The following is a 27,324-nucleotide window of genomic DNA, read 5'->3' on the forward strand; positions in this document are numbered from 1 at the left end:
TCTTATTGGTCTATTATATATATAAAATATATATATATATATATATATGAAAGTTAAAGGGGGAGATTAATGCTCTGTATATCCAATTTGGCTCTCTCAAAAGTATAATGCAAAGAAAAATTTCATTGAAAAAATATCAGAACTCAAATGAATGGCATTGATTATTACTGGTCCCACAGAACAGATAATGAAATATGCTTCTCTCTCCTTGGTAGAGAGGTGGTAATCTTTGGGTGTAGAATGATGCACACCACCATTTATAAATGTTCTATGAATTACTTAACTGTTTCCCCCTGTTTCTGGGTATAATTTTTTTTTTGGAAAAGTGGTGTTGGGAGGAACTATGCAATAGGAAATGAATGTGATATTTAAAAACAGGCATGAAACAAAAAATTTTGAAATAAAAAGATAAACAAAGGGTAGGACTAGATAATTTATAATGTCCCTCCCAGTTCTCACAATATATTGTACTGTCAAAGACCTTAGTTCCCTCCCATTTTAATTGAAATTTTTTCCCCAGAAGTCAAAGAGCTTTATTAAAATGCAGCAAAATTTGGGGAGCAGGGGTGGGGGCTCTCATTTAATCTTCCTCATCATCATCCCCAGTGTGGCCCCTCCTCTTGGCATTCTTCCTCTTGTCCCTGTCTGCCTTGCCACCTCCGTAGGGTGAGCGCAGGGAGAAGTCAATGTGCTTCTGGGAATCCAGTCGAACTATGGAGGAGGGGATGTTCACCACCTGCTTTACGGACCCTGATGTGCCTCTGGCAGATCAGCACCGGAGCATGGTGGATGGACTTGGCCAGGCCCAGTTTGAAGACCTTTGTCTGCAGGCGCCGCTCCAGGAAGTCCTCGATTTTAAGGCCCAGGATTCAATCCAACTTCATCTTGCCCTCGTCCAGGATGCCGATGCGCACGAGCTTCGGGAGCAGGGCATTGCCTTTGAACAGGCGCCGGGGGTCCTTCTCGTACAGCGCCAGCAGCTCACGCATGGCCTTGCAGATCTTGTCCAGCGTGAACTTGATCCGCCACACCTTGAGCTTGTTGCGGAGCCCATACTCGCCTAGTAGCTTCAGCTCCCACCGCGAGGGGTCTTCCAACGCACCCAGCTCCTGGCAATCAGCATCTTGGCCTACAGGGATGGTCTGGCGTGCGCCTTCCACAATCTTCCGAACCTACCGGGCCCTTCCCATTTTTAAAAATAGGATTCAGTATTTGAAAAAAAAATACAACTCCAAAGAACCCAGAGCCCTTTAAATTAATTGCTGTTTTTAAAAATTACATCCATTCATTTTTTATTGCATATTTCCTCCCCCCACCACATTGGAAAAATTGGAAAAAATAATTCTAGTTAGCATTTGTAACATAAGAAAACAGTAAAACAACAACAACAACAAAACCTAAAAAGAAAAACAACATTGGTACACACTACTACAAATTAGCATGCCTGGGAAAACAGTTACTTCACTCTGTGTGTGTGTGTGATTTTTTTTTTAATGTGAAGAGACCCTTGAGAAACTAGAAGCACCATGGCAACTGTTTAGCAACCTGGCTGCCAAAGATCAAGTTATTTTGCTTTAATGGATCATGTGAATTCGTTGATGTGGGTGCTCCCTCCAGTGGTAGAAGTCAAGAAAGTGACTGGTCTGATTTTCAGAAAATGTCTATCCTAAATTTGAAAACAGCAGAAAGGGTAAAACTAGAGACTTGGAGAGATGTTGTGGTATAGCCGATGGAGTGTTGGACTTAGATTTAATAAGCCTAGTTTAAATCTCACCTTGGATGCATACTAGTTGGGAGTCCATAGGTAAGTCACTAAAATTTTTCAGGGTTCGGTTTTCTCATTTATAAAATGGTGACAAGAATATAGCACCTAATTACATCACAGTGTTTTGAATCCAATAATATATTATATGCACTTTCATGATACAGGGCAAAAATTGCAATCAGAAAATCTATATCCAATATATCATCTTTAATATTTCTATATCATTGCTACCTTTCACACTTTAAGATGAAGTGGTTATATTCAAAGGCCTTGGAAGTTCTACCTAGCTCTTTTGGATCTATTATCCTGTGTAAATGCTTCAAAAACTTACAAATGTTGTACACATACACACACATATATATGTATATATACACACATACACAATATAATGTATGAAAACATAGACTATATACATATATTTACAAATATGTATATCACTCCAGTGCTATTACTCTTTCCATTCTACTCCAAGTTCTTGGTTTTGGCTCTGAATAGGGAAGGAGAAAGATATGTTCAGTGAGCCTTCTCAGCACAAAGCAACATGCCAGTTAGCCTGTCTCCCTGGGAAGGCACTTTCTGTTCACATCACACTAAGTTTTCCTCTGTTGCCCTAACACTACTCTTAGGCACTTCCTGATTACTTCCTGAGTAACTTATGCTTCCATTTAGGGCATGTAGGTCCATGTTTATTCTTTGGAACAAGATCTTACTTTTTCTCAAAATGAAACAGCTTCGTAACCTTTCTAAGAAGGGCTCTGAAGTTAGAGGACCTGGGATAAAATCTGGTCTCTGTGACTATCTATGTAACTTTGGGCAGGTCACTTACTTAATACTTTGGGTCACAGGTTTTTCATCTATAAAATGAAGGAGTTGGGCTGGATGGTGTTTGAGGTCAATTCCAGCAGTACATGTATGGTCCAATGAATCCCTAGCCCAGAAGAGCAGAGGATGAGTTAAAATAAGTACAACAAGAACATGCCAAAAACCAAAACAAAACGAAACCCAAAGAAACCCTAAGCTAATTCCCTTTTTCTTTAAGGCTTACTAAGTTGGTAAATCAGAGAAATACTGCAGACACAATATAATATCTAGAATTTTCCACATCTTTTTCTCTATCTTTTGTTCCACTTTTTCCAGAAGGAAGACAAAGATACTTACCCTCATCAATCTCTATATAGTATTTGGCACTATGGGCTACTCCCTTCCTCCCAGATTCTCTTTCCTTCCCCAGGCTTCAGAGATGCCACACTCTCTTAGTTCTTTTCCTACTTCAATAACTGATGTTTCTTTTACTAATTCATTTTCCTCTCCCCACCTGATTGGAGTATGTGTCCCTCATGGTTATCTTCTTTGGATTCTCTATGCTCTCTTCCAGATCAATACAAATTAATAAAGAGGGAGTTTTTGACTTGGTATAAAATAAGGATTCAAATCCTGCCTCAGACACTTACTGACTGTGTGTCACCCTATCTTGGCTTAAGTTTCCTAATCTGTAAAATGAAGGGTTTGGACTAGATGATCTTGCCTTCTTACTTATCTGCATCCAAATTTGAACTCAGATCTTCCTGACTCCAAGCCTGGTGCTCTTTCCAATGTGCCACATAGCTACTCCTCTAACTTTCCTTGTTAATGATTCTGAATTTATCTTTAAATCCCGGGGACAAAGTACCTCCCTGCCTTATCTAGCTACCTTTATTGGCATATCATTTCCCAAGGTGTATTGGGGTTGATGTCCTCATGACATGTTCTGAAGAACTGAAACAGAAATAAATAATAAATCTATGTTTCAGTGCTTTTATGAACATTTTTTTTTCAGATGAATGGGAGGCAGAGGAAAGATTTGAACATTAGCTCTATTACCTACTTTCTTCGAAACTTTGTTCAAGTCTCATACCTCAACCAACTAAGCATCAAGTATTTATTAGGTGCCTGCTGTATATCAGGCACTATGCTTGGAGATGAAGATACAAGTACAAAGAATGAAATAATCTCTACTCACAATGAATTTATTTTCAAATGGGTGGCCCTCAGTTTTGAAAAACAAAGGATTGGACTAGATGATATCTAAGGTCTCTCAGCTCTAAATCTATGATCCTATCATCATCCCTCATCCACAGCTACCATAATACCTTCAGCAATTATTCTGTATGATCCAAAATTTGTGATTCAAACTAATTCAATTCACACAAAACAAGTGGTCTTTTAATTTGCTTTTTATTCAGAGTCCTCAAGTATACCACATTTCCTTGATAACAACAACACACTGTTAATAGGAATATTTAAAGTATCCACAGTTTTCCTTATGTGAGATACAACCAGGGGCATACTGGAGTCAGCTGGTACCTGTTCTTGAGAGGTGACTGTTAAATTTTCAGTGTGAGCATTTACACCTTGGAAACTGGGAAATTCTACATAGCAAAAGGGGCAGTTAAGTAGTGCAGTGGATAGAACATTGGGCCTAGCAGCAGGAAAACTCATCTTTATGAGTTCAAATCTGGCTTCAGACACTTTTACTTGCTTTGTGACCTTGGGCAAGTTATTTAACTTGTTTGTCTCAGTTTACTCAGCTGTAAAATGAGCTGGAGACAGAAACGACAAATCATTCCAGTATCTTTGCCAAGGAAACTAATGGAAGAGAGTCAGACATTATTGAAAAATGACTAAATATATCAGGACTTCATTTATTGTTATAATGATTATTTACACATACAAAAATAATGAAGAAATGTTAATAATACATTTTAAACTTAAAAGTTTGTCATACATCCTTTTATTTTTCCTGGAGAGCCAGTTGCTAAACATTTAGAAGTATATGCCTCACACCTGTCCACTATTGCAGATCCCAATCTATTAGTTGACATGCTTTGTGAGATCCTAGGTCCAAAAGAATTTGACAAGTCTTGGCCAGTTTTATCCATGAGTCTCCCAAAACTTAACTGAGTTCCTTTTTGGATGACAGCTGAAGAGACCCTCACCAAGCCCAGCCAGAGCTAGTGTTCTATTAATATAATCTTTGAGAACCCAAGGCTACAGTGACATATTGGAGGACTCCAGTGCAGGAATACTGAGAACATTCAAACATACTTTACTCCAGCATACTCTTTTTTTGACTTCTACGTTTCTCCAACATGGAGAGTTCCCTTTAAAGTAAAATGACTTTACTGTTCCCATTTTAGAGATGATAGAATAGAAACCCAGGGAGGTTGAGAATGATCCAAGTTCACATGGTTAGCTGACAGCAGAGTTAGTATAAGAATCTGCATTTTGATAGTGAATACCCAAGATCCTGCACTGGGGCTGTCTGTGCAATACTTCCATGAAAAAGTAGCTTGCGTCTAACCCTAATGGGCAGCTGGGTGGCTCAGTAGTAGAGCACCAGGCTTGTGATCAGGAAGACCTGAGTGCAAATTCAGCCTTAGATACTCATTACCTGTATGACTCTGAGCAAATCACTTCACCCTGTTGGCCCCAGTTTCCATATTTGTAAAATGAACTAAAGAAGGAGTTGGCAAACCACTCCATTATCTTGGTATGGTTTAGAATTGAAAGCAATTTTTGAAGTTATCTAGTCCAATTTCCTAATTTTCTGAATGAGGAAACTGAGGTCTAAAAAAGCAAAATAATTTATACAAGATAGTAAATGGAAGGGTCAGGATTTGAATCCTAGATATCAGATTCTATTTCCAATGCTCTTTCTATCATACCACAAAGCCTCAATGTCTGTGTCATTATTAAATGTGTTGACTAATGATTGTTGTTTCACCACCCTCTAAATATTACTCTTCTCCCAACTGACAAAATACAAGATCCTGTCTTTGTGAATTTGACTGTTATAAAATTGTGCCACTAATTTAATTTGGGTTTCTAGATGTCATAGGTACAAGGAACACCTTCCATTTAACAACATTTAGCTAGTACTTCATAATGGGGTCAGAGGCAGGACCATCAAGTGCTTTCATGTTGGAGCTGTCCAAGGTTATGATTGAACCTCTCCAATGTAAGAAGTTGGGTAGGAATGAGGCTGTGGCTGAGAAATGATTGCTCAGTTGGGGGTCAGATTTTCAGCGTTTACAAGCTAAGGTGAAGAGTTAGACAATAAAGGAGCTAAAAAGATAGGATGCATGTGTGTGTGTGGGGGGGGTCTGAAGAAGTTGGCTTAAATCCAAGAATCAAAACAAAATTCAAGGGAAGCGAGACAGTGGTGGTGAAAGATTGTCTCTGGGCTTTGGGCTTCAGTAATTCAGTACCTGTGGATCCAAAAAGCTCTAGCACATGGAGTGGCCACAACTCCAATAAAATTATCTTGGCAGATGGGCTAAACCAAATGGAGGGTAATCATTGGGTCTGTGGGTGAATTGGGGTGGGGTGTCTGCTCCAAGTATGTGAAGAATTTCCCTGGTAGAATGGACAGGTGAGAACAATCTATTCCAATGAACATGAAGGAGGCTAAAACAGGTGCCTTGGAATGTTTAGAGCTTGGTCATTTGCTACATCCTGGGCCATTGCTAGTTGTCCTGACTTTTGTCTTGCCACTGGATTTCAATGACTCTGGAAGAGAGAGTGAGTCTAAAAACTTTGTGCAACTTTCCCTCACTTAAGTGCAACTCACAAGGAAGTCAAAACATTACCACATGATGTTATTGATCCTCTTTGAAAATGAAGGACTAACAACTATTTTTTTTCAGGGCAATGAGGGTTAAGTGACTTGCCCAGGGTCACACAGCTAGTAAGTGTCATGTGTCTGAGGTTGGATTTGAACTCAAGTCCTCCTGAATCCAGGGCCAGTTCTCTATCCACTGCGCCACCTAGCTGCCCCCAGGACTAATAACTATTACCAGGTAATGAATCTGCTTGAATTAGACAAAGAATTATCCCAGTTCACACTTTGTTGGCTTATATGAGCATTTATGTATTTGTGATAAGCTAATCCATCCTTTAGTTCGTTCCTTCAGTTGGAGAGTCCCTGCTGCTCCTGTCCTCCTTGTTCTCCATGGCAAAAGCTGTCAATAATGGTGTTTGTTGTCTGACTTCTTCCATTAGAATTTGAGCTCCTTGAAATCAGGGACCATATTTTTGACTTTGATTCCTCATTACTTAGCACAGAGCATGACACATAGTAAGTGATTAATAAATTGCTTATTGATTGACCCTGTGCCCAGTCAGTATAATGCTATGAATTTAGAGTAGATGAAGTAAGCAATGACACATTTCTACCAGATTAATATCTTGTCCCTAAATAATTTTTTTTCATGTCACTACCCTTCTCATGAACTTTCAATAGGTCCCCAGTGTCAGCGAATATAATCTAAACCTAATAGCCTGGAACTTGAGGTTCTAGGAAGAGTACTGAGTGGACATCTGAAGACTTGGATTTGAAGCTTGACTCTGTTACTTACTGGATATATGCACCTTGACAATTCATGTAACCTCTCTGTGCCTCAGTGTCCTCATTTGTAAAATTGGGGAAATGATACTTGTACTACATACTATGTCTAACCTTATATTCTACCAATACCAAATCCAAACTCTGTTCTCTATAGATTATTCTCTTCACTGTTTCCAGTGTATGATATACTAATTCTTGCCTTGAAACCTTTGTTTATGCTGTTATTTGCTCTCGCCTTGTGTTCTCCAGAGTGCCCTCCTCCGCTTCCTTCTACTGATGCAGACTCTATTTATTTATCCTTCACATTTAACTCAAGCCCCACCTCCTCCATGAAGTTTTCTGGATTACTTCAGCCCATGCTATTCTCCCTCTTCTCTAGCAGCTAGGTAGTTCAGTGAACAGAGCACTGACCCTGCAATCAGGAGGACCTGAGTTCAAATCTGGACTCAGACGCTTGACACTGCTAGCTTTGTGATCCTTGGCAAGTCACTTAACATGATTATCTCAAATATCTGGGGTCATCTCCAGTTGTCCTGATGTCTATCTTTCCACTGGACCTTGTCTCACTTAAATTCAATTCACTGCAAGTCATGACATCACCTTCTGAAGTCACGGTCCTCTTTAAGAATGAAGGACAGTGCTGTAAGAAACAATGAGCAGGCAAATTTCAGAGAAACCTGGAAGGACTTCCACGAACTGATGCTGAGTGAGATGAGCAGAACCAGGAGAACATGGTACACAGTATTAACAACATTTTGTGTTGATCAACTGTGATAGACTTGACTCTTCTCAGCAATACAATCGTCCAAGACAGTTCTAAAGGACTCATGATGGAAAGTGCTCTCCAAATCCAGAAAAAAATAACTATGGAATCCAGATACAGATTGAACCATACTATTTCAATTTTGTTGTTGTTTTTCTTTTTTTGAGGTTTTTCCTTTTTGTTCCGATTCTTCTTTCACAGCATGACTAATGTAGATATGTTTAATGTGATTGTACATATATAACCTATATCAGATTATTTGCTGTCTTGGGGAGGGGGGAGGGAGGGGAGGGAGGGAGTAAAATTTGAAACTAGAAATCTTATAAAAACAAATGTTGAACACTATCTCCTCATGTATATACTACATGTAACTAAAACATAATAAAATACTTTTGTGAAAAAAAAGAATGAAGGACAAACAATAGCCACCTACGATACCTGGATCTCTGCTACCCCTTATTACTTAATGGCTTAATATGCATATGTCTTAGATCTTCAGCTTAGATCTTCTGCAAGGCAGGAGCCAGATCTTATGCTTCTTTGATTGGTGCTCGGCACAGAGAGAGTGCTTTGTTGAATTACTTGTTGAATAAATGAATGAATGAATGAAGATTTTACAATTCTTTTTGTTTGTTTGTTTTGGGGGGGCAATGACATTAATTGACTTAATCAAGGTCACACAGCTAGTAAGTGTCAAGTGTCTGAGGTCGGATTTGAAGTCAGGTCCTCCTAAATCCAGGGCTGGTGCTTTATCCACTGTGCCACCTAGCTGCCCTCAAGATTTTCCAATTCTGAAAAGTACTGACCACAGAAATTTCCAGCAAAGGAAGTGAAACTAGGAATGTCTCAGACTTTAATATAAAGTAAATTTGTTATGCAATCCTGTTGGGGTCCAACAAGAGTGGATTGGATTTTGTATTATGCCTATAGAGATATAGAAAAAGTCTAGGGAGCTGGGAGGGAAAAGATCGAGAATATTATAGAAATGAAATTCATTATCTTTGCAGGAATACCCTCATTTGGGATCAAGGCAGAAACCACTAGTGCTAGGTAAAGAGAGACAGAGACAGAGATGGAGAGAGAGAGAGAGAGAGAGAGAGACAGAGACAGAGAGAGAGAGAGAGAGAGAGAGAGAGACAGAGAGAGAGAGAGAGAGACAGAGACAGAGAGACAGAGACAGAGACAGAGACAGACAGAGACAGAGGGAGGGAGGGAGGGAGGGAGGAAGGAATGAAGAAAGAAAGGAAAGGGGGCAGCTAGATGGCACAGTGGTTAAAGCACCGGCCCTGGATTCAGGAATACCTGGGTTCAAATCCGGCCTCAGACACTTGACATCTACTAGCTGTGTGACCCTGGGCAAGTCACTTAACTCCCATTGCCTAAAAAAAAAAGAAAAAGAAAAAAAAAGAAAGGAAGGAAGGAAGGATGGATGGAAGGAAGCAGGAAAGAGAAAGAAAAAAAAGAAATCCCATTTGTCTCATGCCACAGAAGAAGAGAAGAGCATGCTCTTGTTCCCCCTCTGATAATGTGGCCTGTGACCCCGAGGACCTCAGTTTTGTTATCTGGAGCTCAGAAAATTTATGGTGTCAGGAGCATCTGACCTTCTAGGCTGATAAATAAGCCACTGCCAGGTTCACTTAGCCTGAGATAAGTTCTTCTATTTTAGTTGCTTTCTCCCTTTAACTCTGAAGGTTTGATCTATCTTCCTCAGTTCAATTTATTACTGTTGCTCCCAACAGAACTGTCCTTATGTTTCATATAGCACTTCCTAGTTTGCCCAAACACTTGCAAAATGTTATTTCACTGACTGAACTTAGGCCCAAGGTGTTTTCTTTGAGCATCTCATAAATGCTGGTGATAATCAGAATACCTCACATTTATATAGTGTCTTATTGTTATAATGCTTTATGTGCTTGAAATGAGATACAATACAATGTAAAAACATTCATTAAGTACTCACCATGTGGCAAATAGTGTGCTAAGTGCTGGGGATACAGATAGAAAGGAGAAAAAGTACCTGCTCTTAAGAAGCTCACATTCTAATTAAGGGAGATGATAGATATAGGTGAGTCCAACTTCAGGACAGATGGAAAGCCTCAGGACCCAGGGTGAGTTGTGAGGCCTGATAGAACTTGGAGAATAATGACAGGGCAGGAGATCCTTGATCAATGACTGTCATGAAGCAGATGATGGGTCTGAAGTTTGGAGTGGAAATCTAGTTATTACTTCAGGAAGGAATAGAGATGGGCAGAGGTAGGCTAGGGTTGGGAGTGAGTGTATACATCTAAGAAGGGGTATCTAGTGCCTGGTGGGAACTGGGAAATGGGAGACAGTATTGAGGAGGAAAAGGCCTAGCTAAAGCAGATACCTTTTGGGCTCTTTGACACCCTTTAATACATGAGAGGTAGGTGGGCTAAAGAGGGGAAGAGGAAGGTAACCAGATCCTGGTAGGAGTTCTTCTTGCATTGCCTTTACACTACTGCTTATTTTCATACACCCTCCCATTTGGTCCTTATGATAACCCCATGATATAGGTAATTTTGAGTGGGAAGAAAAGGGACATCCATGATTTTATTCATGAAGGGACCTCCTGGTTGGAAAAAAAATTCTCTTTGCCAATGCAAGTTAGCAAAACTGTCTTTTGTTGTTCAGTCATTTCAGTTGTGTCTGATTGTTTATGATCCCATTTGGAATTTTCTTGGCAAAAAGTGATTTCCCATTTCTTTCTCTAGCACTTTTACAGATGAGGCAACTGAGTCAGTGTTAAGTGACTTGCCCAGGGTCACACAACTAGTACATCAGAGGATTCAAAACCAGTTCTTTCTTACTCTAAAGTCAGTGGTTTATCCACTATACCGTGCTTCCTCTTAGACAATAATAATAATTGAAATGTATATAGTACTTTAAAGTCTGCAAAGCACTTGATATGCTATTCTTTGTCTGCAAAGCACTTGATATGCTACTCTTATTACTCCATGAAGTAGGTTCCATGGGTACAATTATTTCCGTTTTATGTATGAGAATCTGAGACTTAGAGACATAGCTAGTAAGTGTCAGAGGCAGGAGATGAATCCAGGTCTTCCTGACTTCAAGTTCAGCATGCCTTATACTATATCCACACTGCCTCTCTAGGCATGAATATATTGCCTCTCTCTTACATATGAACTCTTTGGTTATTGTTTTTTAGGGGGGGAGAGAAGTTTTTATTTTTAAAAATTTTTTGTTTATTCATTTTTAGGATCTTTTCTTTTTAAATTTTGAGTTTCAAATTTTCTCCCTCCCTGCCACTGCTCTCTTACTCACTGAGAAGATAAGCAATATGATATGAATTATAAATAAAATCATAGAAAACATTTATATATCAGCCATATTTTTTAAAAAGCAAGAAAAAATGAGAAAATTATACTTTAATTTGCACCTAGAGTTCATCAGTTCTCTCTTTGGAAGTGATATTATTATTATTATTTTTGTGGTGCAATGGGGGTTAAGTGACTTGCCCAAGGTCACACAGCTAGTGTCAAGTGTCTGAGGCTGGATTTGAACTCAGGTACTCCTGAATCCAGGGCTGGTGCTTTATCCACTGCACCACCTAGCTGCCCTGGAAGTGATATTATTATTAATAATAATATTAATAACAGTTATTACTATTATTAGCTCTTTTGAATTGTCTTAAATTATTGTATGAATTGGAGTAGCCAAGTCTTTCGCAGTTGATCATTGTTACATTTCCATTACTGAGTTCTGGGGGCAGAGCCAAGATGGCAGAGAGAAGCTAGGAACTTGCTTGAGCTTTCCCATATTTCCCTTAAAAACAACATTAAATCAAGCCTCTAAACAGATTCTGGAAGTACAGAACATACAAAAAGAGAGACACAATCCTGCTACTTGAGTTAATTTAGAAGACTTAAGGAAAGGTCTGTCTCACCTGGGTGAAAGGGGAGGGTGGTTCAGTACTACTTATCTCAGCTGGCAGCTCATTTCAGCAAAGCTGGGCTTACTGGGAAGCTCACTCAGCACAGGTTGGCTCAGTGGATAGCTTGACACTGCTGCAACTCAACACAGCTGAAAGTGGGGCAGCTAAGAGTAGGGCAGCTGAGAGCAGTAAGAAGCTTGCAACAGTGAACCCTGTGTCCCAGGAGCAGACTTCAACTATAGAAGTTTAAAAATAGGCTACCACACGAGCAAGAAACAAAAAAAAGGATACTTACCAATGACAGCTTCTATAGTGAAAGGGAAGACCAAAACTCAAACTCAGATGAGTTTGTCAAAACACCTACAAGTGAAGACTCAAGTGAGAAGATGATCTTGTGTCTCAAGACCAAAAAGCCTTCTTTGAAGAGCTCAAAAAGGCTTTTAAAAACCAGATAAGAGAGGCAGAAGAAAAAATGGAAAGAGAAATGAGAGTTACACTGCAAAAAGAAGCACAAAAATTGACTGATGAAAACAATTCCTTAAAAAATACAATTGGTCAAATGAAAGAAAAAAAATGACCAAATGGGAGAAAAAATTGGCCAAATGGAAAAAGGAGTATAAAAGCTTAGTGAGGAAAATAAGGTGTTAAAAATTTAAACTGAGCAGATGGAAGCTGATAACTCCATGAGACATCAAGAATCTGCCAAGCAGAATTGAAAGACTAAAAAAAATAGAAGAAAATGTGAAATACTTCATTGGAAAAACAACTGACCTGGAAAATAGATCCAGGAGAGATAATGAGAATTATTGGATTACCTGAAAGCCATGAGCAAGAAAAGAGTCTAGACACCATATTCCAGGAAATTATTAAGAAGAACTACCCTGAAATTGTAGAATCAGAGGATAAAATCACCATTGAAAGAATCCACTGATCACCTCCTGAAAGAGACTCCAAAAGGAAAATGCCAAGGAATATTGTAGCCAAATTCCAGAATTATCAGGTGAAGGAAAAAATACTCCAAGCAGACAGAAAGAAACCATTTAAATATCATGGAGCCACAGTCAGGATTGCACAGGTCCTGGCAGCTTCAACATTAAAGGAGTGCAGGGCTTGGAATATGATATTCAGGAAGGCAAGGGAGCTTGGATTATAACCCATGATCAACTACCCAGCAAAACTGAGCATTCTATTTCAGAGGAAAAGATAGACATTCAATGAATTAGGGGACTTCCAAGGCTTCCTGAGAAAAAGACCAGAACTGAACAGAAAATTTGATCTCCAAATACAAGACTCTAGAGAAATATAAAAAGGTAAACAAGGTGGGGAAAAACAGTTGTTCAATATGTTAAACTGCTTGTGTCCCTATGAGGGAAGATAATACTTTTAGCTCTTGGGATCTGTATCTCTGTTAAGGTATTGTTATTAAATCAACTGTGATGTGGCGATATAAAGAAACTTAAGGGGCAGAATAAAAGAAGACTAGGGGGAGGAGAGGAAAGGGGAGGTGGAATGGGGTTAATTACAACATTTCTGTTGCTGTGCATAATGATCTTCTATTTCTTCTCACTTCACACCACATTAGTCCATATATGTCTTGCGATGTTTTTTTTTCTGAAACCAGTCCCTCATCATTTATTATAGCACAATAGTATTCCATCATAATCATATTCCACAAATTGCTCAGCTATTTCACAATTGATAAGCATCTCCTCAATTTCCAATTCTTTTCCACAACAAAAAGAGCTGTTATAAATATTTTTGTAAACAAAAGTCCTTTTTCTTTTTCTTTGATCTGTTTGGAATACAGACTTAGTGGTGGTATTTCTGGGTCAAAAGGTATGCACAGTTTTATAGCCCTTTGGGCATAGTTCCAAATTATTTTCCAAAATGGTTGAACCAGTTCACTACTCCACTAGCTGTTAATTTGTATACTTATTTTTCTCTCATTCCTCCCATAATTTGTCATTTCTGATAGGTGTGAGGTGGTACCTCAGAGTTATTTTAACTTGCATTTTTCCAATAAATGGTTATTTAGAGCATTTTTATAGGACTATAGATGACTTTGATTTCTTCTCCTGAAAACTGCTTGTTTATATCCTTTAAACATTTATCATTTGGGAAATGGCTCATATTTATAACTTTGACTCAGTTCTATATTTAGTATATATTTGAGAAGTGTAACGATTGGAATGACGGCACCTGCTGGATACTTACTGTAGAAGAGTTCTGCCCATGAAGTGAAGGTCTTTGAGGGCAAGACCAGGAGTCTTTTCTTTGGGAGGAAGTGACGCGGACTAGTGGGAGGAGGAAGGAAGAGACTGGCGCTGACTCTGGGGCTCTTTCCTGGGGACGCTGGCGGAGAAGGGAGCTAAAAATGTGCTCTCCCTTTAATAGATAGAAATCTAGGCCTTTCTCTCTCTCTTTACCAAATTCTTATTCTCCTTAATAAATGCTTAAAAGTCTAACTCTTGCTAAAGCTTATAATTTATTGGCGACCACTCATTAGATATTTTAGACAGTTTAGCTAGAATTTTAGCCCTTAACAGATGGCTGACCACGAAGAGGAAAGCTAAACCTCAGTCTTCTGATCTTCTGGTTGGGTAAGAAATTTCCCCTCCCTCTCCCTTTAACTGCTAAGTACTGGTGTACTGGCTGTGTTTTCCTTTAAATTTTTTCGAATGGACCTTTTAAACTCCCTAATTACCCTATTTTTGATTTTAGTCTGTTTAACCAGACAAATGGGAGATAAGATCATGTTAATGCTTTGTTTTTGTGGATTTTCTATTTTTCTTTTTATTTTTGTTAAAAGAGCCAGCAACTTACTCACACAAGGAAATATCACTCCCTCTCCCAACCATGCTTTTTCAGAGAAACCTGAAGAGATTCCTGCAGCTTTTCCCAATTCTAACACTAATTGTTGCTCTAATTTTGCATGCCTGGAGGCAATGACCCACCCTCTAGAAGCTTTTAATCCCCTAGCACCTGGAGGCAAAGTGGGGGAAGAGGAATCCAGGCCTGAGTTCAAAATCAAGTCTGATTCAAATTGCTCTGGTCCCTCCCCTCCTCTCCAGACCCCACCCTCTACTCCTCCTATGGCCAAGCCCATAGCTTCCCCTGCCTGGGAAGTCCAGAGATCTGATGCGCATGCTCAACTTTTTCTACCTGCATTTGCAGCTTCAGGCTCAGCCCTTCCCTGGCCTGGCTGTGCTTTTGAGACAACCTTAGAAAACCCTTTAAATTCCAGATATACTCGTTTTGTTCATAATTTTGCTAACCTGCTTTTGTCTTTAATTAGTAATCTTATAAAGCATTTGTATGGTGAAAAGACTGACAGAGGGGTTAAAGAAGAAAAACTTAAGCTGAATAAGAATGACAATCAACATAGTTCAAGACTCTGCTTCTTTTGCCATGGAAGGGTATATATTTTACAGAAATGTAGAAGTAAGCAGCAAGGTATTGATATGAGTATTGGGGATTTTAGATATTGGAATCAAGAGTGTTCTGAATTCACTCAGATTATTAATGTCAGTTCAGAGGTTACATAGGATTTCTATGCTATTACATATACATTTTGGAATTAATGGTATAGGTTTATTTTCATAGAGATTTTAATGCTTTTGAGATTGTGTCTTATACTTAGTTTCTAAAACAAGGAGAATATTTGTAAAAGCTTTTTATAGTCATGCAATCAAGTTTATATTTTGTAATACTCTTATTAATATTAAGTTCATATTCATTTAGATTTCCCTAGTTTGAATTTCATTGTCTTATTATTCCACGTGTATTTTCTTCTATTCATTCATCTATCTAATTTTGAAACATGGTTTTGATTTCATAATACAATGTTAATTCTAGGAGTATTGTGCTCCCATATTCTGAGTTGTTTGTTTTTGTTATTTTTTCTCAACTGATTATTTGATCAAACTCTTTAAAGCATTTCCCTGGCAAATTGTTTGCCATGGCAAGTGTAAATTGATTCTAGAAGTATTATTTTTGATAAGCATATTCCAAAAAAAAAAAAAAAGAGGGGAACATTTGTAAAAGTTTTCTTTTTTTAAAAAAAGTTTTCTTTGAGATTCTGTTGTGCTTTAACTTATATTTAAATATGTTCTGATTTTTCACAAAAGTAATTGTATACTAAGTACAAAAAAGGGGTATTATTTGAAATTGTTGCATAATTATATATTATATTTTGAGTCAAGATGTATTCACATTTTTTGCAATCATTTATTATCCTCAATTTTAAATCCATATGAGACTTGGATTATGGGAACTTATCATTTAAGACATTAATTGCCTTTATTCTGAGTTATCAGATGCCAGTTGGCCAAGATGCCATCCAATCACAAGAGGAATACATGCAAGAGCAGACACTGAACTGTCACATGAGGGGAGACATGCATGAAGTCAAGGTATGGCCGAGGGAACGGCTTTTGACAAATGTTGAGGTTGGATTCTCTTGGTTTAATATTTTATTCTCTTTTTCCCCACAATATTGTACAGATGGCTGGAAGTATTCATCCCACCCATCTCACTTCTACACCTGGCTTCTATGCTCCCTCCTATATGCCTGATGCCATGGACATCTCAATCCCATGCATCTGATTAAGTCTGACTCAGTTTCTTCCAATATGTTCGGTGGCATGGACATATATTCCATCCACCTATTTTAAGCCTGGCATACTGTATGGGCAGTACATATTGCTCAAGTGTGGGAATGCTCATATCCCATCATTTCTCTGTTCTTTTATGGTAACCCCCATAATTATCTCAGGTGTCATGATAAATAACAGTGTTGAATTTGGCCTTGACACCTGTTACCAATTATATTAGATTTTCTAATTTCTCATAATGGCATGAGGATAATTAGGCAGATGATGCAAAAAGTGATGAAAAAAAGATAAAAATTATTTTTAAAAATTAATATCGCAGCAATTGTCTTCTCAAATACCCTCCATAAGGGGGGACTATAGTAATATTATAATTTTAAAGAATGGTTCAATTTTTGTTTTATTATATGTTTCATGTGTAACAACTAAGATTCTGAATTCCCTTAGACATGTTTTTGAAAACTTTCATTGTTTGATTTGATTATTGACAAAGCTATTTTAAAGTTGTGTTAAGCTCAATTTTGTAGGAAATTTCCTGGCTGATTACCAGCATCCACACATCAACCCCTGAAGAGACTTCCATTCTACGACTACACCTAGAGGACATCTGAGAAAAGACTTTCAGAGACTTTAAATGAACAGTTTTGATTTGTTGTTTTTGTTGTTTTTTTCTCTTTCTGTTATAATATACACCATCTGTAACATGTATTCTCTGCAGAGGCCCTCCCTTTGCAAGACTAATGTCAAAGCGTCGGTTCATGAGGACAAAAAAAAAAATCGCCCCTCTGGACAAAACTTTCCTCTCCTCCTTTTCTATATTGTTGTTCACATATTATTAGTTAGCAATAGTTATTATATTGTTTTTACTGTTCCGTCAAGGAAACATTTTGTTTCTTGAGGAACAACAGGGGGGACTGTAACGATTGGAATGACGGCACCTGCTGGATACTTACTGTAGAAGAGTTCTGCCCATGAAGTGAAGGTCTTTGAGGGCAAGACCAGGAGTCTTTTCTTTGGGAGGAAGTGACACGGACTAGTGGGAGGAGGAAGGAAGAGACTGGCGCTGACTCTGGGGCTCTTTCCTGGGGACGCTGGCGGAGAAGGGAGCTAAAAATGTGCTCTCCCTTTAATAGATAGAAATCTAGGCCTTTCTCTCTCTCTTTACCAAATTCTTATTCTCCTTAATAAATGCTTAAAAGTCTAACTCTTGCTAAAGCTTATAATTTATTGGCGACCACTCATTAGATATTTTAGACAGTTTAGCTAGAATTTTAGCCCTTAACAGAAGTGTGGCCTTTATCAGAGGAACTTGCTGTAAACATTTTTATATTACTTATTTTAGCATAGTGTAATTATCGTGAATATTTTTTATTTAGGTAGATTTTTGCATTCCTTGAGCTACTTGGGGGGGAAGTGACCGCGGACTAGTGGGAGGAGGAAGGAAGAGACTGGCGCTGACTCTGGGGCTCTTTCCTGGGGACGCTGGCGGAGAAGGGAGCTAAAAATGTGCTCTCCCTTTAATAGATAGAAATCTAGGCCTTTCTCTCTCTCTTTACCAAATTCTTATTCTCCTTAATAAATGCTTAAAAGTCTAACTCTTGCTAAAGCTTATAATTTATTGGCGACCACTCATTAGATATTTTAGACAGTTTAGCTAGAATTTTAGCCTTAACAGATGGCTGACCACGAAGAGGAAAAGCTAAACCTCAGTCTTCTGATCTTCTGGTTGGTAAGAAATTTCCCCCTCCCTCTCCCTTTAACTGCTAAGTACTGGTGTACTGGCTGTGTTTTCCTTTAAATTTTTTTCGAATGGACCTTTTAAACTCCCTAATTACCCTATTTTTGATTTTAGTTCTGTTTAACCAGACAAATGGGAGATAAGATCATGTTAATGCTTTGTTTTTGTGGATTTTCTATTTTTCTTTTTATTTTTGTTAAAAGAGCCAGCAACTTACTCACACAAGGAAATATCACTCCCTCTCCCAACCATGCTTTTTCAGAGAAACCTGAAGAGATTCCTGCAGCTTTTCCCAATTCTAACACTAATTGTTGCTCTAATTTTGCATGCCTGGAGGCAATGACCCACCCTCTAGAAGCTTTTATATCCCTAGCACCTGGAGGCAAAGTGGGGGAAGAGGAATCCAGGCCTGAGTTCAAAATCAAGTCTGATTCAAATTGCTCTGGTCCCTCCCCTCCTCTCCAGACCCACCCTCTACTCCTCCTATGGCCAAGCCCATAGCTTCCCCTGCCTGGGAAGTCCAGAGATCTGATGCGCATGCTCAACTTTTTCTACCTGCATTTGCAGCTTCAGGCTCAGCCCTTCCCTGGCCTGGCTGTGCTTTTGAGACAACCTTAGAAAACCCTTTAAATTCCAGATATACTCGTTTTGTTCATAATTTTGCTAACCTGCTTTTGTCTTTAATTAGTAATCTTATAAAGCATTTGTATGGTGAAAAGACTGACAGAGGGGTTTAAAGGAAGAAAAACTTAAGCTGAATAAGAATGACAATCAACATAGTTCAAGACTCTGCTTCTTTTGCCATGAAGGGTATTATTTTACAGAAATGTAGAAGTAAGCAGCAAGGTATTGATATGAGTATTGGGGATTTTAGATATTGGAATCAAGAGTGTTCTGAATTCACTCAGATTATTAATGTCAGTTCAGAGGTTACATAGGATTTCTATGCTATTACATATACATTTTGGAATTAATGGTATAGGTTTATTTTCATAGAGATTTTAATGCTTTTGAGATTGTGTCTTATACTTAGTTTCTAAAACAAGGAGAATATTTGTAAAGCTTTTTATAGTCATGCAATCAAGTTTATATTTTGTAATACTCTTATTAATATTAAGTTCATATTCATTTAGATTTCCCTAGTTTGAATTTCATTGTCTTATTATTCCACGTGTATTTTCTTCTATTTCATTCATCTATCTAATTTTGAAACATGGTTTGATTTCATAATACAATGTTAATTCTAGGAGTATTGTGCTCCCATATTCTGAGTTGTTTGTTTTTGTTATTTTTTCTCAACTGATTATTGATCAAACTCTTTAAAGCATTTCCCTGGCAAATTGTTTGCCATGGCAAGTGTAAATTGATTCTAGAAGTATTATTTTTGATAAGCATATTCCAAAAAAAAAAAAAAAAGAGGGGAACATTTGTAAAAGTTTTCTTTTTTTAAAAAAAGTTTTCTTTGAGATTCTGTTGTGCTTTAACTTATATTTAAATATGTTCTGATTTTTCACAAAAGTAATTGTATACTAAGTACAAAAAAGGGGTATTATTTGAAATTGTTGCATAATTATATATTATATTTTGAGTCAAGATGTATTCACATTTTTTTGCAATCATTTATTATCCTCAATTTTAAATCCATATGAGACTTGGATTATGGGAACTTATCATTTAAGACATTAATTGCCTTTATTCTGAGTTATCAGATGCCAGTTGGCCAAGATGCCATCCAATCACAAGAGGAATACATGCAAGAGCAGACACTGAACTGTCACATGAGGGGAGACATGCATGAAGTCAAGGTATGGCCGAGGGACGGCTTTTGACAAATGTTGAGGTTGGATTCTCTTGGTTTAATATTTTATTCTCTTTTTCCCCACAATATTGTACAGATGGCTGGAAGTATTCATCCCACCCATCTCACTTCTACACCTGGCTTCTATGCTCCCTCCTATATGCCTGATGCCATGGACATCTCAATACCATGCATCTGATTAAGTCTGACTCAGTTTCTTCCAATATGTTCGGTGGCATGGACATATATTCCATCCACCTATTTTAAGCCTGGCATACTGTATGGGCAGTACATATTGCTCAAGTGTGGGAATGCTCATATCCCATCATTTCTCTGTTCTTTTATGGTAACCCCCATAATTATCTCAGGTGTCATGATAAATAACAGTGTTGAATTTGGCCTTGACACCTGTTACCAATTATATTAGATTTTCTAATTTCTCATAATGGCATGAGGATAATTAGGCAGATGATGCAAAAATTGATGAAAAAAAGATAAAAATTATTTTTAAAAATTAATATCGCAGCAATTGTCTTCTCAAATACCCTCCATAAGGGGGGACTATAGTAATATTATAATTTTAAAGAATGGTTCAATTTTTGTTTTATTATATGTTTCATGTGTAACAACTAAGATTCTGAATTCCCTTAGACATGTTTTTGAAAACTTTCATTGTTTGATTTGATTATTGACAAAGCTATTTTAAAGTTGTGTTAAGCTCAATTTTGTAGGAAATTTCCTGGCTGATTACCAGCATCCACACATCAACCCCTGAAGAGACTTCCATTCTACGACTACACCTAGAGGACATCTGAGAAAAGACTTTCAGAGACTTTAAATGAACAGTTTTTGATTTGTTGTTTTTGTTGTTTTTTTCTCTTTCTGTTATAATATACACCATCTGTAACATGTATTCTCTGCAGAGGCCCTCCCTTTGCAAGACTAATGTCAAAGCGTCGGTTCATGAGGACAAAAAAAAAAAATCGCCCCTCTGGACAAAACTTTCCTCTCCGTTTCTATATTGTTGTTCACATATTATTAGTTAGCAATAGTTATTATATTGTTTTACTGTTCCGTCAAGGAAACATTTTGTTTCTTGAGGAACAACAGGGGGACTGTAACGATTGGAATGACGGCACCTGCTGGATACTTACTGTAGAAGAGTTCTGCCCATGAAGTGAAGGTCTTTGAGGGCAAGACCAGGAGTCTTTTCTTTGGGAGGAAGTGACACGGACTAGTGGGAGGAGGAAGGAAGAGACTGGCGCTGACTCTGGGGCTCTTTCCTGGGGACGCTGGCGGAGAAGGGAGCTAAAAATGTGCTCTCCCTTTAATAGATAGAAATCTAGGCCTTTCTCTCTCTCTTTACCAAATTCTTATTCTCCTTAATAAATGCTTAAAAGTCTAACTCTTGCTAAAGCTTATAATTTATTGGCGACCACTCATTAGATATTTTAGACAGTTTAGCTAGAATTTTAGCCCTTAACAGAAGTGTGGCCTTTATCAGAGGAACTTGCTGTAAACATTTTTATATTACTTATTTTAGCATAGTGTAATTATCGTGAATATTTTTTATTTAGGTAGATTTTTGCATTCCTTGAGCTACTTGGGGGGGTGGTGGTGGTGGTGAGGGAGGGCAGGATGTGGATGGAAAAAAGAAGGCAAATTGCTATGGGTTCATTATGAGCCAACTTTAAACAAACTGCAGAAGATTTGGTGGAAGGTAGAAGGCAAACTACCTTGATAGAGCTGTGGGGACAAGATATAAAATAACAGAAAGTTGACTCTGAAATAACTTTATACTCTGGAAGCAGGAAAGAATGAAGTCAAGTTGATAATCGTTTAACTGCCTAATGTGTGCCAGGCACTTTACCAGGTGCTGGGGATGATAAAAAAAAAGCATCCCTGTTCCAAGGAGCTTAGTCTCATGGTATGATAGGTCCCATTATTATGTTCAAACTGTTTAAAAGCTGATCCACAAACAAAAGGTAACTTAGGACCATCTACCTGAGGAAAGTTGAACATCAGAGTGCAATGAAGCAGAACTCAGAGCAGTACTGGTGACAGTAAGGACCCTGGACAGCTCCTAGAAATGTTGGCATAAAGCCATAGAGAAGTAAAAGTATTCACAGGAGATCATAATGGTTAAAAGAAGCAAATCTGAGCCTTTCTTATTGTTGGGACCACATCCAGGGTAGAACTTTCTGTCATAGGTTCTGTACACTTCTTGTGTGGAGAATGTCAAAGCAAGGGAAGGCAATGAATGTCATAGGCTCTAATGTGAGTTTCAGCCTGCTTATGGTATAAGTAAAACTCATGTGTTTTGAAATTTGTACATTTGTATGGTAAATTGGAAGATATTCTTGGAGGACTTCTCACCTTCAATATTACTGTGGAGAATGAATAAGATAAGGGAGAGATAATCTAAAATGCATTCAGGTCATTCATATAGGAAAAGGACCCCTGACAGAAGTACAAAGTAGTTTCTCTCCTTACTTCAACTTGTGTACTCATAGAGGGTCCAGAATAAAATCAAATTATTTTAAGAAAGTACTGATGAATTTTTCTAAAAGGGAACAACAACAACATAGAAGTAATTTCTTATTCATTTGCCAAGACTATAGAGACTTGGCCATTGGACAATTCACCACACAAAAAATATTTTGCAAATGAGAAAAGCAGTCATTACTCTTGGGCCTATAAAAATAAAACTAGCAAATGATTCAGGAGTCTAAGGTGTGGAAAAGGAATTTATTGTCCTCTATCCTCATCAATTAACAATGTCATCAGAGCTACTGAACCAGTCAGGGACAAATCATCCAACTAGGAGCAAAAACATATCTTTGCTTTTCACCTTCCTTTTGTATCTTATTATCCCCAATTAGATTGTAAACTTCAGAGCTGAGGCTATCTTTTGCCTTTTTTGTATCCCCACCATTAACGCAGTATCTGGCTCAATGTAGGCACTTAATAGATGTTTATTGACTTACTACTACACAAGGATTACAGAGATTTAGGGGAAGTAACTAGTGGAGAAGAAAAGATTGAAGATTAAAGAAAGAGAAGGAATAATTAATGGAGGAAGATATTGTATGAAATAGGTGATAAATGTAAATGTGGAGGTATAGGAAAATATATTTGAGTTGGAAGCGATCTTAGAAGATATTTCTCCCATGGGAAATGTCCCATTTATACATGGTACTGCCAATCTGTTAAAAAAATTGGAGCCAGGGCAGCTCGGTGGCACAGTACGTAGAGCACTGGCCCTGGAGTCAGGAGTACCTGAGTTCAAATCCGGCATCAGACACTTAACACTTACTAGCTGTGTGACCCTGGGCAAGTCACTTAACCCCAATTGCCTCACTAAAAAAATAAAAAAATAATATTAAAAAAAATTGGAGCCTATGCAACTACAGAGAAAAGTTTGATTTAGAACATTGAAAAATGAAGCTAATAGATAAATCGGTTCTAATATTAAAGAAAATAAATGTTTTAAAAGTATTATTGTTGGAATTAATTTTATCGTATTAAAAATCTAGAATCAAAATATTTGCCCTTAGACCACAGATTATAGAATTAGATCTAGAAAGGACCTTAGAGGTCATGTAATCTATTCTCCTACCACATTTTACAGATCAGGAAACTGAGGAGGTTAAATAAATTACTCAGTATTATATAGGTGGTACATGGCAGAACCAGGATATGAAATTAGATTTTCTGACTCCAAATCCAGTGCTCTTTTCATTTTTTTGATGCTGTACTTGTGGTCACATTCTGGTAGTCATTGTTCAAATTTGCTAGCATGTTTTAATTACATGTCAGTCTTTAACTTATACAATAAAAGAATCAGTATATGTGTGTGTGTTTGTGTGTGTATGTGTATATGTATATATGTATGTATACCCCACTCACACCCACACCCATATATATATATATGTATATATATATATATATATATATATATATATATATATATATATATATATATGCATTGTGATCTCTTTTTTAATGCTTCAATCTGTATTTAGATACCATCAGTTCATAATCTGTAGATGGACTGCATTTTTTGGGGGGGGGTGAGGTAATTGGGATTGAGTGACTTGCCCTGGGCACTTTTTGGATTCCAACCTAGTAGTGGTATTACTAAGTCAAACAGTTTGCATGGTTTTATAGCCCTTTGACCATAGTTCCAAATTGTTCTACAGAATGTTTGAATCAGTTTATAACTTTGCCAAGAGTGTATTAATGTCTCATTTTCCTCATATCCCCTACAATATTTGTCATTTTCCTCTGCTGTCCTATTATCCAATCCAATGGGTATGAGGTAGTACCCAAGATTGTTTTGACTTGAATCTCTCCAATCAATAGTGAGTTGGAACTTTTTTTTTTATATGGCTATAGGTAGCTTTGATTATTTCCTCTGAAAACATCATATCTTTTGATCTTCTATCAATTGGGGAATGGTTCTTATTTAAACAAATTTGACTCAGTTTTCTATGTGTTTGAGAACTGAGGCATATCAAACTTGTTTCAATTCTTTTCACAGTTACTATTGCTAACTGTATTCTACTCCATCCTATTGTCTCCGCATTACATTTACTCTATTTTCTATCTTCTTTCACCCTATCCCTCCTCAAAAGTGTTTTGCTTCTGACTGCCCCCTCTCCCAATCCCTTCTTCCCCCTTTCCCCCTTCCCCTCCTAAGATAGACTACGTTACCCAATTGAGTGTGTATGTTATTCCCTCTTTGAACCAATTCTTATGAGAGTAAGGCTTCCTCACTCCCCTGTATCTCTCCCATCTTACCTCCACTCCATTAGTTTTTTCTTGCTTCTTTTATGTGAGATACTTTACCTCTTTCCACCTCTCCCTTTCCCTTTCTCCCAGTGCATTCCTCTCACCCCCTAATTTAATTTTTTAAAAAGATATCATCCCGGGGCAGCTAGGTGGTGCAGTGGATAAAACACCGGCCCTGGATTCAGGAGTACCTGAGTTCAAATCTGGCCTCAGACTTTGACACATACTAGCTGTGTGACCCTGGGCAAGTCACTTAACCCCTATTGCACTGAAAAAAAAAGATATCATCCCTTAATATTCAACTTACACCTGTGCTCTCTGTCTAAATATACTCCATTTAGTTGCCCTAATAATGAGAACGTTCTTATGAGTTGCAAGTATCATTTTCCCATGTAGGGATGTAAACAGTTTAACCTTTTAACCTCTCTCATGATTTCTTTTTCCTGTTTATCTTTTTATGCTTCTCTAGGGTCTTGTATCTGAAAGTCAAATTTTCTGTTCAGCTTAGGTCTTTTCATCATGAATGCCTCAACGTCCTCTCTTTCATTGCATTCCCATTTTTTCCTTTAAGGATTATAATCAGTTTTGCTGGGTAGGTGAATCTTGGTTGTAATCCCAGTTCTTTTGCCCTCCAGAATATCATATTATATGCCCTCTGATCCTTTGATGTAGAAGCTGCTAGGTCTTGTGTTATCCTTACTGTTGCTCCACAATACTTGGATTGTTTATTTCTAGCTGCTTGCAATATTTTCTCCTTGACCTGGGAACTCTGGAATTTGGCTACAATATTCCTGGAAGTTTTCCTTTTGGTATCTCTTTCAGGAGGTGATCAGTGGATTCTTTCAATTTCTATTTTTCCTTCTGCTTCTAGAATATCAGGGCAATTTCCCTGAAAATTTCTTGGAAGATGATGTCTAGGCTATTTTTTTGATCATGGCTTTCAGATAGTCCAATAATTTTCATATTATCTCTCCTGGATTTATTTTCCAGTTCAGTTGTTTTTCCAAGGAGATATTTCACATTGCCTTCTATTTTTTTATTCTTTTGGTTTTGCTTTATTGTTTCTTAATTTCTCATAAAGTCATTAGCTTCCATTTGCTCAATCCTAATTTTTAAGCAATTATTTTCTTCAGAGAGCTTTTGTACCTCCTTTTCCATTTGGCCAATTTGGCTTTGCAAACTGTTGACTTTTTTTATGATTGTCTTGCATCGCTTTTATTTCTCTTTCCATTTTTTCCTCTACCTTTCTTACTTTATTTTCAAAGTCCTTTTTGAGCCCTTCTATGGCCTGAGACTAATTCATCTTTTCTTGGAACCTTTGGATGTAGGAACTTTGACTTTGTTATCTTCTTCTGAGAGTGTATTTTGAGCTTCCTTGTCATCATAGAAACTTTCTAGGGTCAGCATTTTTTTCTGTTTGCTCATTTTCCAGCCTTTTTCTTGACTTTTAACTTTCTTTTAAAGTGGGGCACTGCTTCCAGGGTGGAGGACACACTGTCCCAAGCTTCAGAGGAGTTGAGCAGCTGTTCTCTGAGATATTTCTAGGAATTTGTAAGTCTCTAGTTTCTTCAAGGTGGTACAATTCAAGGAGAGGCCTGTTTACCACTCCCCTGGACTGTGCTCTGGTCTGGAAGCAACCACAGGCCCACTTCTCTGCCCTCCAACCCAGAACAGAATCCTGCTGCACTGTGGTGTGAGCCGAGACCCCTGTAATCTCCCCCAGCCAACCACTCGACCTCCTCACTGTCCATGGGCTGAATTCCAGAAGCAGCTGCTGCCTCAGCTTATTCAGAAGCTCCTGATGCTTGGTTTACTGGCACAAACTACACCGTGCTTGTGTTTCTGCTAGTGAAGCCTATAAGGGGCTGTGCTCTACCCCCCCCCCCCCCCCGACCCCTGCCCCAGTACAACAGACCTTTCCTGCTGACCTTCCAAGTTGTCCCTGGCTGGAAAATGATTTCACCCCATCCTTTTGTGGGTTCTGCTGCTTCAAGAATTGTCTTCTGACATTATTTGAAGGTATTTGGAGAGGTCTTGGGGAGAGCTCAGGGAAGTTATTGCCTTTCCTTTGCCATCTTGGCTCTGACCCCTGGCTTGTGATTTCTTTTAAATTTATGTCCTCTAGTCATTTATTTTACATTCATTTTATTTATTTTGTTTTCCAAACCCTATAAATTTTTGATGTCTTAAAAAAATCCCTATAGCTTCTAGCAAGTGCTATGTATATTATAAGCTCTCTTAAGTGCTAATTGAGTAAATAGATAAATGAATGAATGGATCAATTAATCAAATAATCAGCTGTATGAATTTTTATATATTCATTCATTCATTCAAAAGAGCTTTATGTTAAAGAGTGAATTGAATTTCTTACCGTTTCCTGGACAACTCAAAAACACGAAAGATATACTCTGGTTCTCTTCATCCTCTCCCAGGAACTGGGATTTGTGAAACTGGTGCCCTGGGAGTCTGATGAATAATTTTCCACCTTATTTTCCCTGCAAGGCTACCAAACAACTTCTCAGCCAGCTCCAAATCATGTTAAGCTGGGTACCTTTGG

General features: G+C 38.0%; 1 pseudogene; it reads right to left on the bottom strand.

Moving 5' to 3' along the window:
* Positions 1 to 580: 580 nt before the first annotated feature.
* Positions 581 to 26,518, bottom strand: LOC122748573 (annotated as a pseudogene).
* Positions 26,519 to 27,324: the final 806 nt, after the last annotated feature.

The sequence above is a fragment of the Dromiciops gliroides genome, chromosome 1, assembly GCF_019393635.1.
Source record: "Dromiciops gliroides isolate mDroGli1 chromosome 1, mDroGli1.pri, whole genome shotgun sequence".
NCBI classification, from domain to species: domain Eukaryota; kingdom Metazoa; phylum Chordata; class Mammalia; order Microbiotheria; family Microbiotheriidae; genus Dromiciops; species Dromiciops gliroides.